We start from the raw sequence: 18,189 nt of genomic DNA on the forward strand, positions 1-18,189 counted from the left end.
CATTGTAAAACCTATAAGCAACAGAGTTTGTGATTTTGTATATAATTTTTAAAAATATTTTTAAAACATTTAGTCCCAGACAAAGTTTGCAACCTAGGGACCAATCTAGCTATATACAAAAATGTTTATTGGCCTCTAGGTGATGAAGAAATTCTTTGGTCATGGCAACCCATGAAACAAAGAAAAAAAATTTCTTAATGATTCTCAGTCTTGTGCAAGGCCCATCCTTTGGATTCTACAATAGTAGGTAGAATTAAAGAAATGGGGCAGAGGGCACTAAACATCAAAGACCATCTTTAAAGTTTAACTTAACTGTAAAAATTCTAAATGTGATATACTTGTTCAGTTACCAACCAGTTGCTGTGACTGGAAGAACTAAAGCCCAGGAATATTGATATTCAGAAGATAAAAGAAGCTAAATAGCTCATGAGCTCTCCTTGGCAAGGCAAACAAAGAATCTGGTGTACTCGGTTTCACTGTACACTCAAGGACCACAAGAAACATTATGTTACAGAACATTTGGCCATCTTGTCATCTGTCCAATGATGAGCATAACCTCTAAGGCCCAAAAGAAAAACGACCATTTATGTGCTGGCATCTGCTAAAGAAGATGAAGAGGTGAAGAAATTCTATTAACTTATTGACAAGAGATTCCAAACCAAGTCAACATTTACTTTGATTACTTTACCAAGTCAGGGTAGAGACTACCCAGAATGCCTATATCAAAAGATCAGTAGAATGTAAGCTGCTTATACAGGGAGGCGAATAAGCATTTTTTAAGTGCCTACTATGTGCCAGGTGCTGTGCTAAGTGCTTTTACAAATAATACCTCATTTGACCCTTGCAAGAACCCTGTGAGATAGGTACAATTATCATTCTGATTTTACAGTTGAGGAAACTGAAGCAGGCAGAAGTTAAGTGATTTTCCCAGGGTCACCCCGCTAGTGTCTGAAGCCAAGTTTGAACTAAGGTATTCCTGACTCTAGTCCCAGCGTTCTCTCCACTGCAGCACTTAAAGGTGACTTAAAGGCTAGGGTTGTTTCATTTTTGCCTTTGAACCCCCAGCACTTTGCAGTATTCCTGGCACATAGTCAATACTTAAATGTTTGCTGAATTAAATTATTGAATTAATTGGAAAGTAGCTAAAATGTCCACAGCCTTTGACCCAGAGATTACAGTTCTAGGCATTCACCCCCAAGGAAGTCACTGATAAAAAGAAATGCTTTATATAAACCAAAATGATTATAGCATCTCTTTTTGTGGTAGCAAAGAACTAAAAACCAAATAACTTCTCATCAATTGGGGAAGGCCTTGACAAATTATGACATATGAATGCAATATATTACTGTGCTTTAAGAATGATGAATATGTTGAATACAGAGAAGCATGGAAAGGTTTACATGAAGTAATGCAAAGTGAAGTGAACAGAACCAAGAAAGCAATATATACAATGACTACAATAATGTAACTAAAAAAGAACCACCACAAAACAATTGAAAATGAATATTGCAAATTTCCAAAGGCAAGATTGACCTGAAAGAAGAGGTACTTCTTAACATTGCTGTGAAGAGGTAGGACGGGGGTTGCATGAGTGGGGAGTATTACAAATAGGGTTTTGTGGGTAATGTATTTATTGATTGATTTTGTTGATGTTTGTCCTCTTCCTTCTCTTTTCTTTCTTTTTTTTAAATTCTTTATTACATGGATTAACTTGGTGGGAGGGGAAAAGGAAGGAATACAGGGGGAAACTTAAGTGATGTAAAAACAAAAAATATCAATAAAAATTTATTTTTTTTAAAAAACAAGAGAAGTGGAAGGTGCTAGTATGAAACAACAACACACACAGAAAACAAAACTGACCATATCTTAATAGAGAGGTAATGACAGGTTAGAGGTGGAAACCATATGAAAATCTGCCCCTCTGTAATCAAGATTGACTAATTAGAGTAAAGGTCAAAGTCCCAGCAAAATAGAAGAATAAAGAGGATGAGGCACTCAAGATAACGATAACACTTGCTATTCAGGAATTGCTAAAATCATCATCAGTATCTGCCTTTTTACATTTAAAATAATGGTAGAGATGATGTAGTAGATCTTTGAGTTAGGAAGACTTGGGTTAAAATCCCATCTCTTATACATTATCTTTTATTGTATGACCCAGGTTCACTTGCTATCTCTGAACTTCAGTTTCCTCAATGATAAAATGAGAATAATAACACTTATTAGTAACATAACCCACTGGGTTAAAATAAGACATAAATGAAATAAAGTACATGAATGAAATGCTTTGCAAACTTTAAAATACTACATAAATTTCTGTCATTGTTATCATTGATTATCACTATCTTCTTCAAAAGTCTAATGGATAGGGATAGCTACGTGACACAGTGGAAAGAGCACTGGCCCTGGATTCAGGAGGACCTGAATTCAAAACCGGCCTTAGACACATAACACTTCCTAGCTGAGTGACCCTGGGCAAGTCACTTAACCCCATTGCCTAGCCAAAAAAAAAAAAAGTCTAATGGATATAAAATGCCAGCAAGATGGCCAGAAGAACCCCCGTTAGCCACTAAGTGCTTGAGTGCAGGAGAGAACAAAGTTTGACCCTAGCACAAAGAACTAACCCAAACCAAACAAAGAAGTTTCTGGTAGGGGATTTGAGTAAACAGAAGAAAATGTCAAACACAATGAATAACACTATGGATTAAAAGAAGTCCCTAAGGCAGACCCAGAAGAAGAGAGTAACTAACTATTCAACAAGTAAATGGCTTTCTCATAAAGACGACTAGAGTGGCTGGAAATCACACAATATGGAAGAATTACCCACATATAAGAGATCGCAGGACTGAAGGAATGTCTATTTGAATAAGTCTGTTAACGGTTACTAATTCTAGAATAGCTAAAAAAAAAAAAGCAAAAGTCTTCATTCTTGAAATTCACTTGTCATAGTAGAATTTTTTTTTTCCCTATAAATGGCCAATAACCCAAACATTTACTAAGAGCCTGATATGTGGAGTATACAGTATCCCTAACCTTCAAGTTTATAATCAGTTGTTGATGATGGGAGTCAAACCTCTTCCTGGATACCCAATAAAGCATAAGTTAGCATTTCTATATAATTTTAGATTGCAAAGGGCTTTACAAATATTATTTCATCATTACAACAACTCCAGTTTTTTTACAGATAAAAAAACTGAGACAGAGGTGATATGACTTGTCCATGATCACACTAGTGGCTGAGGCCAATTTAAACTTAGATTTTTCTGACTCCAGATCTAGCATTGTACCCAATATGCCACACAAACATATCACACTCACCATATCCAAAACAGAACTCATTAGATTTTCCCCAAACCCAATCCTACTCCTACTGCCACTCTTTCTGTCAATAGCCCTACCACTCTTTTAGTCACCTAGGTTCCTAGCCTAGGAGTCATCCATGCCTCTTCTTTCTCCTTCACCCCAAGTCTCCAAAGGATTGCCAATTCTTGCGAAGTTGAGTTCTATAGCTTCACTTGTCCAGGGGAGGCAGTGGAGACAGCTCATAAAAGTTCTCAAGAGCTGGTTGTTAAAATTTCAGTGTGAACATTTGTATCTTGGGAAATCAACAAAAACTACAAATCAGGGTTTGATTTATTGCTTTATTGATTGTATAGGTTTAAGAAAGTAATGGGAAAATGTCAATAATGAAGATTAAACTTAAACATATGTCACACATACACACATTTATATTGGAGAGCCAGATGTTAAACATTTACCAGCATACTCCCAATTGTATCAGTCCTACTCTCTTCACTAGAATTACAGCCTCTCTAGTTCAGGCTGTCAACACCTGAATATAAAGTCTCCTTCACCTAACTGGTCTCCTTAGATTCATTCTTTCCCTTTTCCATTTAATTTTCCATAGAGCTACTACACTGATATTCCTAAAGTGCGAATCTGATCATGATGTTTCCTATACAAAGACCTTTAGTGGTTCCTTCTTGCCCCCAGGATAAAATACAATTTACTCTATTTGTCATTTAAAGCCCCTCTTAGTCTGGTTCTGCTTTGCCTTTCCAGATGATATTGGCTATTATTCTCCCTCACATATTCTACATTCCAACAAACTGTAAATGCCATGCAGAGCATAAATCCCTTGAGAGCAGGGATTATATTCGCATTTTATCTTTGTAGCTTTAGCTGCTAGCATATAAAAAGCACTTACTCAATGTTTGTTGATTTGGATGATACTTAATTATTGATTGTTGAATTGAGTTGAGTTGAATTTATCCCAGAGAGGAGAAAATTTAGAAAGGACAAAGAGAGTTGTCTTCAAGTACTTGAAAGCCTGTCACTTGTGGGAAAGGGATTAGGCATTCTTTACTCAACCACAGATATGCCAGAGTGTAATGAGCTATCTGGTAAAGAGCTAAGTTCCCCAACAGAAGTCATTTAGCCTGTGTTGTTGCAGTTTAGTTGTGTTCAACTCTTCATGACTCCCCTAGGCCATACTGTCCATGGGGTTTTCTTGGCACAGAAACTAGAGCGGTTTGCTGTTTCCTTCTCCAGTGGATTAATAGTCAAATAGAGGTTAAGTGATCTGCCCAGGGTCACACAGTTAGTGTCTAAGGTTGGATTTGAACTCAGGCTTTCCTGACTCTAGGCCCAATGTTCTATCCAATGGGCCACCTAGATGCCTCTGGGTTACCCTGTACTGTACTTTTAATTTCTTTCTCTTTCTTTCTTTCTTTCTTTCTTTCTTTCTTTCTTTCTTTAGGCAATTGGGGTTAAGTGACTTGCCCAGGGTCACACAGCTAGTAAGTGTCAAGTGTTTGGTCTGAGGTCAGATTTGAACTCAGGTCTTCCTGACTTCAGGGCTGGTGCCCTATTCACTGTACCACCTAGTTGCCCCTGTACTTTTAATTTCACATTCCTCTTTGTCTATTGTATTTTCTACACAGTCTTTGATGCTCCACTCAAATGCTACCTCCTGGAATTCTTCCTTGTTCCCTTTTGGAATTTACAGAACACTTTCTTTTATAGAGTTTTTCACATAGGGTATTACTGTTTGTTGTTCTGTTGTTTAATTGAAATTGTTGTGGTAAAGACACTAGAGTAGTTTCCCGTTTTCTTCTCAAGGCCATGTTACATTTGAGGAAACTGAGGCAATCAGGGTTAAGTGACTTTCCCAGGGTCACACAGCTAGTAAATGCCCCAGGCTGGATTTGAACTCAGGTCTTCTTGACTCCAGGTATAGTGTTCTATCCACTGGGCCACCTAGCTATCTTATATATTATTGTATATTATGGTTATGGTTATGTTATGTTAACTTGAGGGCAGAAATGTGGGCTATCTTAACCATAATAATTTGTTATATTAGACAGTGAGCTCCATGAGGACAGGGATGGGACAGAGTTGGTAAACCTCACTCCTTCCTCCTTCCCCAAATATAGCAGCATACAGCGCACACTGTAGATGCTTAACAAGTCAACAAGTTTCCTGAATGAATGAGTACTATACAGGGGATTCCTGCTTGAAGAAGTATTAGACTAGATGAGTTCTGAGTTTTGAGCCTTCCAGGTCTGAGCTCTGATTCTAAGTTGTTTAACTGCCTTTTATCATTGTTTTACTTTACACAATTTGTACTCATAGAATCATAAGTTTTTGAATTGGATGAAAATTTAAGTTTCATCCATTCTAACTTCCTTATTTTAGATGTTAGGAAACTGAAGCATGGAGAAGTAAGATGATTTACCCAAGTTGCAAAGTTTGTAAAAGAGCTGGGACTGAAAACCAGCTGTCCAAATTATTAATTCAACACACTTTTCACTGGACTACCACTACTGGCACCACCCAGACCACTGCATGCCCAGACTACTGCGATAACCTTCTGGTTAATCTCCCTGCCTCAAGCCTCTCCCCACTCCAGTCCATCTTCCACTCAGCTATCAAAGAGATCTCTGCCAAAGTTCAGATCTGAGGTCAGCCCTCTACTCAATAAATTCCACCAGTTCCATATCTGTCTCTAGGAATATAAAATCCTTTTTTTGGTGCTCAAGCCTTTCATAATCTATCTTAGCGTACAATGTTAAGACTAGATTTTGAACAACTGACATTTGACTATTTTTTGAAAAGTCTTTCATTCTTAATTAACCATACAAACTTTTTCATGATAAAGGATGATTTTGTATTTTTAGTAGATACGCTAAAGTTAATCATACATTTTCCCCCTGCTTTTTCGGGGTCAGGGTGGGGGTGGTGGTGAGGGATAGTTCAAATCTTTTAAACTATTGTGTGTGCACGTTTTGCATATGTTTTCCCCCACTTAATAGCATTTTATTTTTTTAAATGACATATAAAGATAGTTTTCAGCATTAACTTTTATAAGATTTTGAGTTTTAAATTTTTTTCTTTCTCCCTCTCCCCCCCCTTCTCAAGCAATCTGATATAGGCTATACATGTACAATCATATTAAGCACATTTCCACATTAGTCATGTTGTGAAAGAAGAAAAAAACAAACAAACACAGAAAAGGAGAGCGAATAATATGCTTCGATCTGCCGTCAGACTCCACAGCTCTTTCTCTGGTTATGGATAGAATTTTCCATCATTGCACATGTTTTTAAGGAAGAAAAAAGCAGTGGCATTCAAAATGTTCATACTTGCCAAGTCTTTGCAAAATTCGTAGGACTAAATTTAAATACATTAATGCAGGTATTTTAAAAAGTATATTTCTGCACCAGTCAAAAATATCAGCCAATTAAATTAGCAAAACATTTTGTCAAGCTCCTTTCCGCTCTTCTTACAATCCATACCTTCCCCATCCCACCTTGTACTTTTCAACCCAGTGACGAGTACCTTCTTGCTATCTGAGCACAAAACACTCTCTCCCAACTCCAGGAATTTTCACTGGCTGTCCTTCATGCCTCCAACACTCTCTCTCCTCATCCCATCTTCTGGCTTCCCTGGCTTCCTTGTGGTCCAAGCGAAAATTCCAGCTCTAACAACAAGCTTTCCCCATCCCCCTAAATTCTAGTGCATTTCCTGTTGATTATCTGTTTGTACATAGTTGTTTGCATGTTATCTCCCCCATTATCCTGTGAGTTCCTTGAGAGCAAGAACTCTTAAGTTTCTTTGTATTCCCAGTGCTTGGCACAATAAATGTTTATTGACTTACTTCCTACCTGTTAGTTGTTTTCTGGGAACACAAAAGATGAAAAAGCTAAAGAGCCCTTGCCCTTAAGGAATCCCACAGTTTACTGGTGACCTGAGGTGGCAGCTAGGCCAGTGGATGGAGCGCTGGGCCTGGAGTCAAGGAGATTTATCTTCCTGAGATCAAATCTGGCCTCAGACACTTACCAGCAGGGTGACACTGAGCAAGTCACTTAATCCTGTTTGCCTTAGTTTCCATATCTGTAAAATGAGTTGGAGAAGGAAATGGAAAACTGTTCCAGTATTTCTGCCAAGAAAACCCCAAAATGAAGAGTTGGACACAACTTAAAAATGACAACACATGGGGTGAGAAGGAAAGTTGTACTAAGTCTCCTTCCAACCCCAGGTATTACTAAATGCTTACTGACTGACTTCAAACAAAATAACAGCAAAGCAAAACAAAAACCCTTTACTTATCTAAAGACTAAAAGGAGTAGTAGTAGAAGCAGCACAAATCAGGACTGAGGGCAGAAATGTGGACTTTTGTAACCGAATCTCAAGGTTCAGGACTTAGAGGAAGGCATAGAAAGGCCCTGAGGATGAGAAGGGGGTTTCTTGCTTGAAACACAAGCCTAAGGGAGCTGAATGAACTGGTTGTGATTTTATCCAATGATACTTAGAATACCCAACTATATTTAGTTTGAGGTCGCAGTCCTCATAGTAGCCAGGTTTAGACACTTCAGCTAGCTAGAATACTCTATGGATATCTAAATAAGAGAAGATAAGAGTACAGACAGGGCTACCCCAAGAATAGAAAAGACCCAGGGTTATGATCTTTGATTAAGAAATAACTGCTTTTGAAGACCTAAGTCTCTGATATAATTTATTTTCGAACTACACATTTATACACTGTCCCAGACCTAAAAACTGACAATATGTAGGTTTAGCACAGCATTTCGATATTTTAAAACAATTTATTAGCTAGACAATGATGGCTTTCAATGTTTTTATTTTGTCCTGTAACACTTTTCAGCAAAATCAATGATAAAAATGTGTTGTGAATGTCCAGAGTAATTTAATATACTATTAATAATATATTTTTTGATTTTTTTCATAAAGTTATTACACAACTTTTGCAAAAAGTCTCCAAAATAAAATTTGTAACAACAAAAAAAATAACTTCGAGTCAAAATTACCATAGCCTTTGGAAAGGGCATGCCAATGGGCTTCCCTATTGTTCTATCCTTCATCTCTTGGACTTCCTACAATACAACTCCCTTTTCTTCCCACCATGGCATTAGAATGTAAGCTCCTCTATTCCCCAAACTCTAGTGGGGTATAGTTGATTAATTAACAGAACAAGAAGATAAAATATGGTGGAGGGTGGAGTGGGGAGGGGGAAACAAACTTGAAGGCAAATACAATAAAAATCCTGTAGTATTGGTATCATTAAAATGAGAAAGGCAGCTAGGGTAGTGGATAGAGGATTAGTCCCTGCCCTGACTCCTGTAATCCCCCAAGTCTTAATTGGTAATTGACTCATTGGTGGTCCACTATAACTGTCTAGGTTCACTCTTAGCATGCCTCATTTTATTCCACTGCTTTTTCTTCACCAGCAACCTAGCAAGATGTCCCCTTATTCTCTACACACTTCCAGTTCTGGAACCACAATCAAATCAATATTGATCCTGCTATTGGAAAGGGTACTACCCATTCATGGCTCAACTCACCATCATGATAGCATTTCTAAACTACAATACCCATCAATCTGGTCACCAATCTCACTTTATGCATTGCTTTCCTATTAGAATGTAAACTCCTCAAGGGGGAAAGCTTTTTTCCCCTTATTCTATATTTTTATTCCCAATGTATATCATAGCTCGGTGTCCCTTAAATACTTAGTAAAAACTTTTATATTTGTTCATCTATTCATTCATACAATCAACAAAGAATGTCCCTCTACATGTGCCTCCCATCACTATGTCTTGTTTTCTTGAGAGTGAGATCGTCCTCCAGATTCCAGGAGACATGGTCACTGTAATTATAGGGACTAAAAGAACTCCCAGCTTAGTGGTTTACATGTTGTCTCCTCCATCAGACTGTGTGTTCCTTGACAGCTAGGACTGTCTTTGTATTTGCAGAGCTTAGTATAGTAGTAAGAATTTCTTAAGGATTTATTGACTGTCAGACCCAGTACTAGGTGCTAGGGATACAAAAACAAAAGTGAAACAATTCCTGCCCTCAAAGAACTGACAATAATTATCAGGGGTACATGTAAGTATATAAAAAAATCAATACAAGATAATTTTTGAGAGAGAGGCACCAATAGCTTGGGACAGTAGGGCAGGGGGAGGGTCAAGAAAGGTTTCATGAATTAAATGGAAAGGGAGATGAATATTGAAGAAAACTAGAGATAATATACATTAGGATATATTATTTAGCAGAGGAGAGAGGAGGTGGGCATGATTTGATCTGTGGTATATTCCCATCTTTGGTTAACTGAGGCACAACCAAATGTGGTCTTACTGTATGTCCTCACAACTGCCAGTTTTTCCCCTCACTCCTGCTAATAACTTGTATTTACTTGTTCATAATCCTGGTCTACTTATATATGCATACATAGCATCGTGCTTGACACATAATTGGTGATTAATTTTTTTGTAGATTGATTATGTAGCTCCCTTTCCCCTTATCCTTACCCTGCACACACACACACACACACACACTCATATATCACTGGGAGGGGAAATCCCTCTGAGCTTGTTCATGATCTGTCACAAGTGGCCAAAGAAGTCACGTTCTAATGGCAAAAAGAAATCCTTCCCCTGAGGTATAAGTAAATGCCCAACTTCCATGGTTCATGGGTGTGAGAGATGGAGATCAAGCATTGATCCAATCCCATTTAAAGTAGCAAGAAACCTCCTCATAATCCCTTGTTTGTATTTCTTAGAGGAATGACATAAGAAACACTTATTTCATTCCACACAATAATTCACCGCAATCCAAGGGAGCACAGTGAGGGCAATGCCATCTCCCAGCTGCTGATTACATCAAAGGTTTGCAGCCCAAATTCAATTTTATGATGTTAATCTCAGGCCTGCCACTCAGAAATTTTCTCTGAGGGATACGATTTTTCTCTGGATTTCATTTTAAGAATGATTTTCTTCGTCTACAATCAATAAAGATATGTTTTCATCAAAAGACTCTATCTTGGCAGAATTCAATTGGCCACTTCAATCCCTTTTGGTGACACAGTATTAATTAAAATAGTTTATGTTGTACCTCAACTGGAAAACAGGCAGTAAAAACAGCAGCCACTCAGAACACATGTACTAGACACATCAGCATGGAAGGCGGAAAATAATTTTCACCTCCTTGAGGTGACAGACATTAGCAATTCAAGAGAGATATGCTACACCTTGGCTTATTTCTGTAATCTTCCTGCAAGAAATGAAGCTGCTTCTGCTTTTATTTTTCTTTAAGAGGAAATCAAAATGTATGTGAGAGGGTTAAACAGTTAGTTTCAAAAACACTCCTTCAAGGGTTCAGGAAGGAGAAACATGCAACCATACAATAAAATTATTAACTGGAATTACAAAAGTTTTTGACAGATAAATTCAGACTACATTGATAGAGCTTTGAAAAATCTGCTTTGGAGAACAATAAACTATTACTAAAATAGAATGATTTTCCTTCTTCTGAAATAAGCTATGTATGGACACTTAGTATGGAAATTTTTTACCCTACATTAACATGATAAAAAAATAATGAATTGCAGTATGGAAAATCAAGTGGGTTTTACTTAGTCACAAAGTTTTGAAAGTCTGAGGAAACAGTATTTTTGTTGTTAGATCATTTTACTCTCTGTGACCTCATTTGGGGTTTTCTTGGCAGAGATACTGGAATGATTTGTCATTTTCTTCTCCAGTCATTTTACAGGCAAGGAACTGGGGCAAACAGGGTTAAGTGAATTGTCCAGGGTCACACAGCTAGTTTAGTGTCTGAGACCAGATTTAAATTCATAAAGGTTGAGTCTTCCTGACTTTAGGCCCCACGCTAGGCAGTGCCCCACTGGGGCACCTAGCTGCGCCCGAAGGGGCAGTGTGGCATACTGAAAAGAAGTGGATTTGAAGCCAGAGAACCTAAAAAGAAATCCTTTCTAGATCTCTCATTTACAGCCCTTGGTATCTTGGGCAAGTCTGTTACTATCTCTGGCCCTCAATTTCATGATCTGTAAAATGAAGAAAGCTCTAAATTCAGAATCCTGTAACAACAAAACAATCATTTATAATATAAATTTTACACAGCTTCTAGGGAATTTTTATTAAGTCATAGGATCATAAACCCAAGCCTGAGAGGGATATTAGTTATCTAACTCTTTAATATTTATATATCAGGAAACTCAGGCCCACAGACGTTGTGAATTACGCTTCACACAGGTATCAAATAAAAGAAACCTAAGTCCTCTTTACTCCAGACCCATTACACTTCCAATGTAACACATTGTCTTCCACACCATATTCCTTTCAGTTTCAGGGACTGACAGCCCATGTCATAATGAGAGAAGATCACAGATTTGGCCTACAAGGAAACTGTCAGTCTAAAAGAAAAAAAAAATCCAAAAAACAGCGTGGTTGGAAGAAACTGACAGAGAATTTCTCCAAAAGTACTGTCCTGGGCCCTCTCCTCTGTCCATACTATTTCAACTGGTTACCTCATCAGCTCCCATGGATTCAATTATCATCTCTATGCTTATGATTCTTAAATCTGTTTATCTAGCCCCTATCTCTTGACCGATCTCCAGTCTTGCATTTCCAATTGCCTATTGGATATCTTGAACTGGATGTCCTATAGGCATCTAAAATTCAGCTCATCTAAAACTGAACTCATTATCTGCCCATCCCTCCAAACATTCCCTTCTTCTTAACGTCACATCACCGTTAAGGGTACTGCCTTCCTCCCAGGCACCAAAGCTTGCAGCCTAAATTTTCTCTTCCACTCCTCATCCTCCCTCATCCTCCGTACCCATCTGTTACCCAAGCCCGTGGTTCTCACTTTCATGACATCTCTTGCATAGAGCCCCCTTTCTTCATCACCCTGGCTCAGTAGGACAATCGCAAGAGTTTGCTGGGTGGACTCCCTGCCAAAATCTCTCTCCACGTCATTCAGCTGTCAAAGTGACCTTCCTAAAGTTTGAGTCATACCACATCATCCCTTACCTATGCACTCAATCAGCTTCAGTGGCTCCCAGTTATCTCTAGAATCGAATATAAAATCTGTTTAGCATTCCAGCCTTCTTACACCTTACAATCACACTCCCCCCCTCCATACTGTCAGATCCAGTGACACTGGCCTCTTTGCTATTCCTGCAACAAAACACTTAATCTCCAGACCCCAGGCATTTTCACTGTCTGCCTCTCACTCCATGCCTGGAAAGCTCTCCCCCCTCATCTGTTCCTGGCTTCCTTAAATTCTCAGGTAAAATCTCACCTTCCATAAGAAACCTTTCCTGATCCTCTATTCTAGTGTCTTCCCTTTTTTGATTATTTCCAATTTATCCTATATTTATCTTGCTTTTATGTTGTCTCTCCCATTAAACAGTGAGAGCCTTGAAACAACACTGGATTTGGGGTCAGGGCATCTGGATCCAAGAATGAACTCTGACACTTGCTGGCTGTGTAATCTAACCTCTTCTGAGATCTAGCTTCATTATCTGTAAAAAAACAGGGACAATAATATCTACATTATCTTTCTCAGAGGGTTGTCATCAGGAAAAGTGCTCCCCAGGAATCCTACTATTTGGCATATATGAGAAGGAAGTGTCACTGGGAAAATATCTGGAAAAAAAGGAATATTATTGGACCATATGAGGCAGCAAGGTGGCTCAGTGGATACAGCAGTGGGCCTGGAGTCAGAAAGACCTGAATTCAAATTTGACCTCAGACACATACTAGCTGTGTGATCCTGGGCAAGTCACTTAACCTGTTTGTCTTAATTCACTGGATGAGGAAATGGCAAACCATTCCAAGATATTTGCCAAGAAAACCCCATGGACATGGGCAGTACTGGTGTGATATAGTCCACAGGATCATGAAGGGTTGGACACAACTGAACAACAACAACCACAACAATGCTGTACCATAAGAAATCACAAACAAGAGGCATTCGTAGGAAGATGTGTACCCAAAGCAAAGCAACGCTCAACCTTAGCTGAGAAGGACTTAGGATGAAACATGGCCTCCTCCTCTTGGTAGAGAGGTAGAAGATTATAGGTACCAGATGAAACACCCTATTAGACTAGTCAATTTGCTGGCTTCTTTTGCTAAACTATATTTCTTTACTATAAGGAGGTGTGGAAATACTGGGAGGGCAGGGAGAGGAAGAATATACTAGAAAAATTTAAGGGAAGAGAACACTTTCAAGTAGATTATCAAAGATGTAGCCACAATATTTTAAAGTTAACTTTAGTGTCATTGTTTCTGCTGAATAAAAATATTTCCAAACACCTTTCCCTTACCAATATCACAAAAATATACCTCCACTTAGATACAGGGACTATTCAGTGTACAGAAAAGAACACAATTACAATTTTACTCAAACCAAATTTCTTTCACATACGATGCAAACTCACAAAATAAAACCCATCTACAACACTTGGGTGTTTTAGAATCATTCACATTCAGTGATTGATGCATGCTTCTGTCTCTGCAAGTCTTGACCTTGGATGTCCAACAGGATTATATTGCTCACCATATTCACCACTTCTGTTGTTTCTACATAGGTTCATAAGATCATATAGGATCAAATATAAAATGCATTGTTTAGCATTCCTTTCCAGTCTTTTTACACTTTACTCCCTTCCACACATTCTAGCATTCAGTGACACTGGACTGGCTGTTTCTCCTTCTCCATCTCCAGATGGAGACCTGGCAGTCTCCAGGGGCTCGAAAATCTCCTGGCTTCCTTTAGGACTCTTTCAAGACTTCCTTCCATATTCAGTTCAAATCCTATCTTCTGGAAGAGATTTTTCTGTTCCTCCATCCCCTCTTTGGCCCCTTCCACAGCTGATGCTTTCATATGAATTATCTCTATAAATATTGTATTTATCTTTGATCCACCAGTACCACTGCTAGGTCTGTATTCTAAAGACAGCGGGGGGGGGGGGGGGGGACCTATTTGTACCAAAATATTTCTAGCAACCCTTTTTGTGGTTGCTAAGAATTGGAAATCAAAGGAATGCCCATCAATTGGGGAATGGCTAAACAAGCCATTGTAAATGACAAGCAGGATGATTTCAGAAAAAACCTGGAAAGACTTACATGAACTAATGCAAAGTGAAGTGAGCAGAACCTGGAGAACATTGTACATAGTAATAGTAATATTGTATGATGAAGAACTTCTAAATGACGTAGCTATTTTCAGCAGTATAATGATCCAAGACAATCCCAAAGGACTAATGATGAAACATGCTATCTGCTTCCAGAGAAAGAACTGATAATATCTGAATATAGACTGAAGCATGCTATTTTTCACTTTCTTTCATTCTTTTTTTTGTCTGAATCTTCTTGTAGAGAATGACTAATACGGAAATGTTATACATGATTGCACATGTATAACCTATATCTGATTACATCTCAAGAAAGGGGGAAGGAAGGGAAGGAGGAAGGGATAGAATTTGGAACTCAAAACTTAAAAAAAAACTTCAAATGTTTAAGAAAATGTTTTAACATGTAATTGGGGAAAAATAAAATACTATATATTTTTAAAATATTGTATTTATCTTGTAGGTATAGCTATTTGCTTGTGGTCTTCCCCATTAGAATGTGAGTTCCTGCCTGGCCAGGGCCAGTTTTTGCCTTTCTTTGTATTTCTAAAGCTTAGCATCCAGTCTACCACCTAGTAAGTACTTAATACAACTGTTTGTTAACTGACTTCTCCCTTCCACTTTATTTTCTTTCTGGGAGGCAGTTAGAAAGGCAGAATTCAGAAGGGAATTTGCATGAAGTCAAAAGAAGAGGACTTGGGGAAGAGGGACTTGCTTTACCAAGGACAAACCAAAAAAGAAATATTAAATTTAATTATACCCTGAAGCTAATCTCCTTTACTTGACCTTGGAATCCTTTAGCATAAAACCCTGCTGACAGAGCCAGAGGAGTGTTTCCTTCATTGTTTTGAGTCCTAGTCAGCTATGTTGAAATGAAAAACAAAGCTGCAATAATTAAGGGACGGTGAGTAAGGAGGTAGAAGGCTTCCCAATTGCACCCATCTACTACAATTATCTCTCTCCAATAGAGCAGAAATAATCATCTGGCATTTTGGCATTTAGAGACGACCAGGGCAACTCAATAATTATTTTTCCCCTTGCACCCCAAGGCTTGGTACTTTCTATTTGAGGCAAATGACTCCTACACATTTTTTTTTATTACTGAGTTAGCCATATTTAGTATAAACATTAAGTGGAAGATTTCTTACATGAAAACTCTACAGTGTCTTAGCCTCCTTTTGTTTCTCTCCAAAGCAATTTCGAGCTACTAGAGGGCGGTCACTGTCTTTTGTCTCTTTCTGCATCCCCAGTATTAAGTAGGCGCTTACTAAATGTTAATTGATTGAAACAGTGTAACCCCACACAGCGCAGTAAAGCAAAAGGTATGGATGCAAAGAGCTCCTTTACAGCTGCTTTTTACAAGGAAAGGTTTCATTCAGGCAGAGAGAGACAACCTGAAGTAATTTCTAAACTTTGGTTCGCCGCAATCTGCTCGTCTTGGCGGAGGTCTGATTGCAAAACCACTAGGGAGACAACATGACAACCCACCCCGTTCCCACTTTACAATTCGAGAAATGAGTCACCAAGGGTGTCTGACAGGAAAATAGGGGAAAAGTAATTCCCCAGCCCCTTCACACCTGCCCGGAAAAAGACCACAGGCCAAATATAGTGTAACCCCGGACCCCAAGAAGGTGAACAAGACTTGCATATGTGCAGTTTTTCCACTCAAAGAGAAAGCATAAGACGTCTGAAAAGCAGTTTAAAGATATTAACCGAAAGGAAGTCTTCAGGGGGAAGTTTGTGAGCCCTTTCCTACCTGGGTATAAAGCCTGAATATATAGCAAAAAGAGTATGGAAGGAGGCCACTCCCACCCCGGACCCCTTGGCTCGGGGATATCCAAGAAGGGGACAAAATGGGGAGGGAGGATGACGCGGGCTGGGCATAAGCCTAGACAGCGTGGTTTAAGAAAGAGCGCGGCATTGAAGCGCAGGAAAGGAGAGACGCAGCAGCGGCGCTCACACCTTACCCCCGGCCGCCGGCTTGAGCCCTCCCTGTCCGATGTGCTGGAGGGAGGGGGCGGGCCTGCACCGGCCCGGCTTTTATCCCCTGCTCTCCTAGCTGGGCGGCTCCCCGCCTCGCCGACACAAGCCGAGCCCACAGACCCCGCCTCGGCTCCGTGCCGGCCCCGACTGCCCCCAGAGCTGGCCCAACCTGCTCTCCCTGCCCTGAGCTGCCCTTCCAGACGCCAGCCAGCCCGCTCTGCCTCCTTTCTCCGCCCAAACCCCTGGTTCTGGGAGAAAACAGGCCCCAGGGCAAGTGTCACTGGCGCTGCACGCTCTCTGGGGGTTAGAGGACCATGAAGAGAGAATTAAGGAAGGTCAAGTCTTGATAGAGCCCTGAGGAGGCAGTGGTCAGTAATATGCATTTATTAAGCGCCTAGATATGTCAGGCACTGGGCTAAGCTTTAGCTGGAGCAGGTTTAGTTAGGGCCAGGTTCACTCTGGGAAGTGGTGGATAGTTGTGGATTGCTTTGGACCTTGGATTTCCGATTCAACTAAAGAAGCATTTATTAAGTGCCTACTAGGGCTAAGATAAAGAATATACCACCTTAAAGAAAGGGAGTTGGAGTTATTGATTTCCACGGATGGAGGAAGTTTCCACACCAGGAATTCCCTGTACTGATGAAATTACAGATAACCCAGCTCCCTCAAAACCCAAAACCAAAGCGTGCAAGGAAATGTTGAGTACTGGTGATACAAATTCAAATATGAAAATTGGTTCCTATGCTTAATCTTCTGAGAACATATGAACACAAGAATAAGGAAACAGCAGATGATTTAAGGAGCAAAAAGCAGGACGTTGCTTGCAGAAAATGGCACCTGAGTTGAACCTTGAAGGAAGTTAAGAATTCTAGAAGGTGGAGTTTAGGTGAGAAAGCATTCCAGGCATTAATGGGGAAAGCCGGGGGTGGGGGAGGGTGAGGGGGGTGGGGGTAGACTCCTGTGCAAACATGCAGTGGGGGGAGGGAAAAGGGAGCAGATTGGTCAGTTTGACTGGAACTTAACTATGAAGGAGAGTGATATGAAATGATTTCGGGGAATCAAGTCCATAAGATTTATTAAGCATCTATTTATGTGTCAAACACTGTATTAAATGCTGGTGATTTGGAAAAAAGGCCAAAAAACAGTCCTTGCCTTCAAGGAAGTCCAATGTGGGAGACAGCATACAAATAACTGTTAATATATGTATATAATAAATACATATACACACATGTACACATTTATATGTATGTCTAATATACACATGGTACATACATATATGTGCACACACATATGTACTTACACATACACATACATATACACATACACAGGATAAATCAGAGCTAATGAAGAGAGGGAAAGGCACTCAGTTTAAGGAAAACTGGGAAAGGCTCATGCAGATTTTTGTTGACTCCTGGGAAACAAGGCTGCTGAGATAAGGAGTTGCAGGAATGGGAGAACAGCAAGTAAAATTAATTGCCTGAAGTCTGGAGATGGAATGCTCCATTGGAGGATCTTCAAGAAAGCCAGTGTCACTGGATTCCAGAGTATGGAGAGAGGAAAGAGGTGTAAGAAGACTGAAAAGTAGAAAGGGACTAGGTTATAAAAAGCTTTAAAAGAATTTCATACTTGATCTTGGAGCCAATAGGGAGCCACTTTAGTCTATTACATAAAGGTAGTCTGGAGTCAAATTATGAATGAATGAATGAATGAATGGTAAAGCATTTATTATGCACTTATACTATGCTGTG

At 39.4% G+C, this 18,189-nt stretch overlaps 1 protein-coding gene across 1 annotated transcript in view; it reads right to left on the reverse strand.

The window, feature by feature from the left end:
- WDR72 (WD repeat domain 72) overlaps positions 1 to 16,467 on the reverse strand; it is a 292,937-nt gene extending 276,470 nt beyond the window's left edge. The window contains exon 1 of the mRNA XM_027840835.1: positions 16,426 to 16,467. The gene's annotated coding sequence lies outside the window, so the exon portion shown is untranslated. The remainder of the gene's footprint in view (positions 1 to 16,425) is intronic.
- Between the last annotated feature and the right edge of the window lie 1,722 nt (positions 16,468 to 18,189).

Source organism: Vombatus ursinus, unplaced genomic scaffold, assembly GCF_900497805.2.
Source record: "Vombatus ursinus unplaced genomic scaffold, bare-nosed wombat genome assembly UNPS02014848.1, whole genome shotgun sequence".
Classification (NCBI taxonomy): Eukaryota; Metazoa; Chordata; class Mammalia; order Diprotodontia; family Vombatidae; genus Vombatus; species Vombatus ursinus.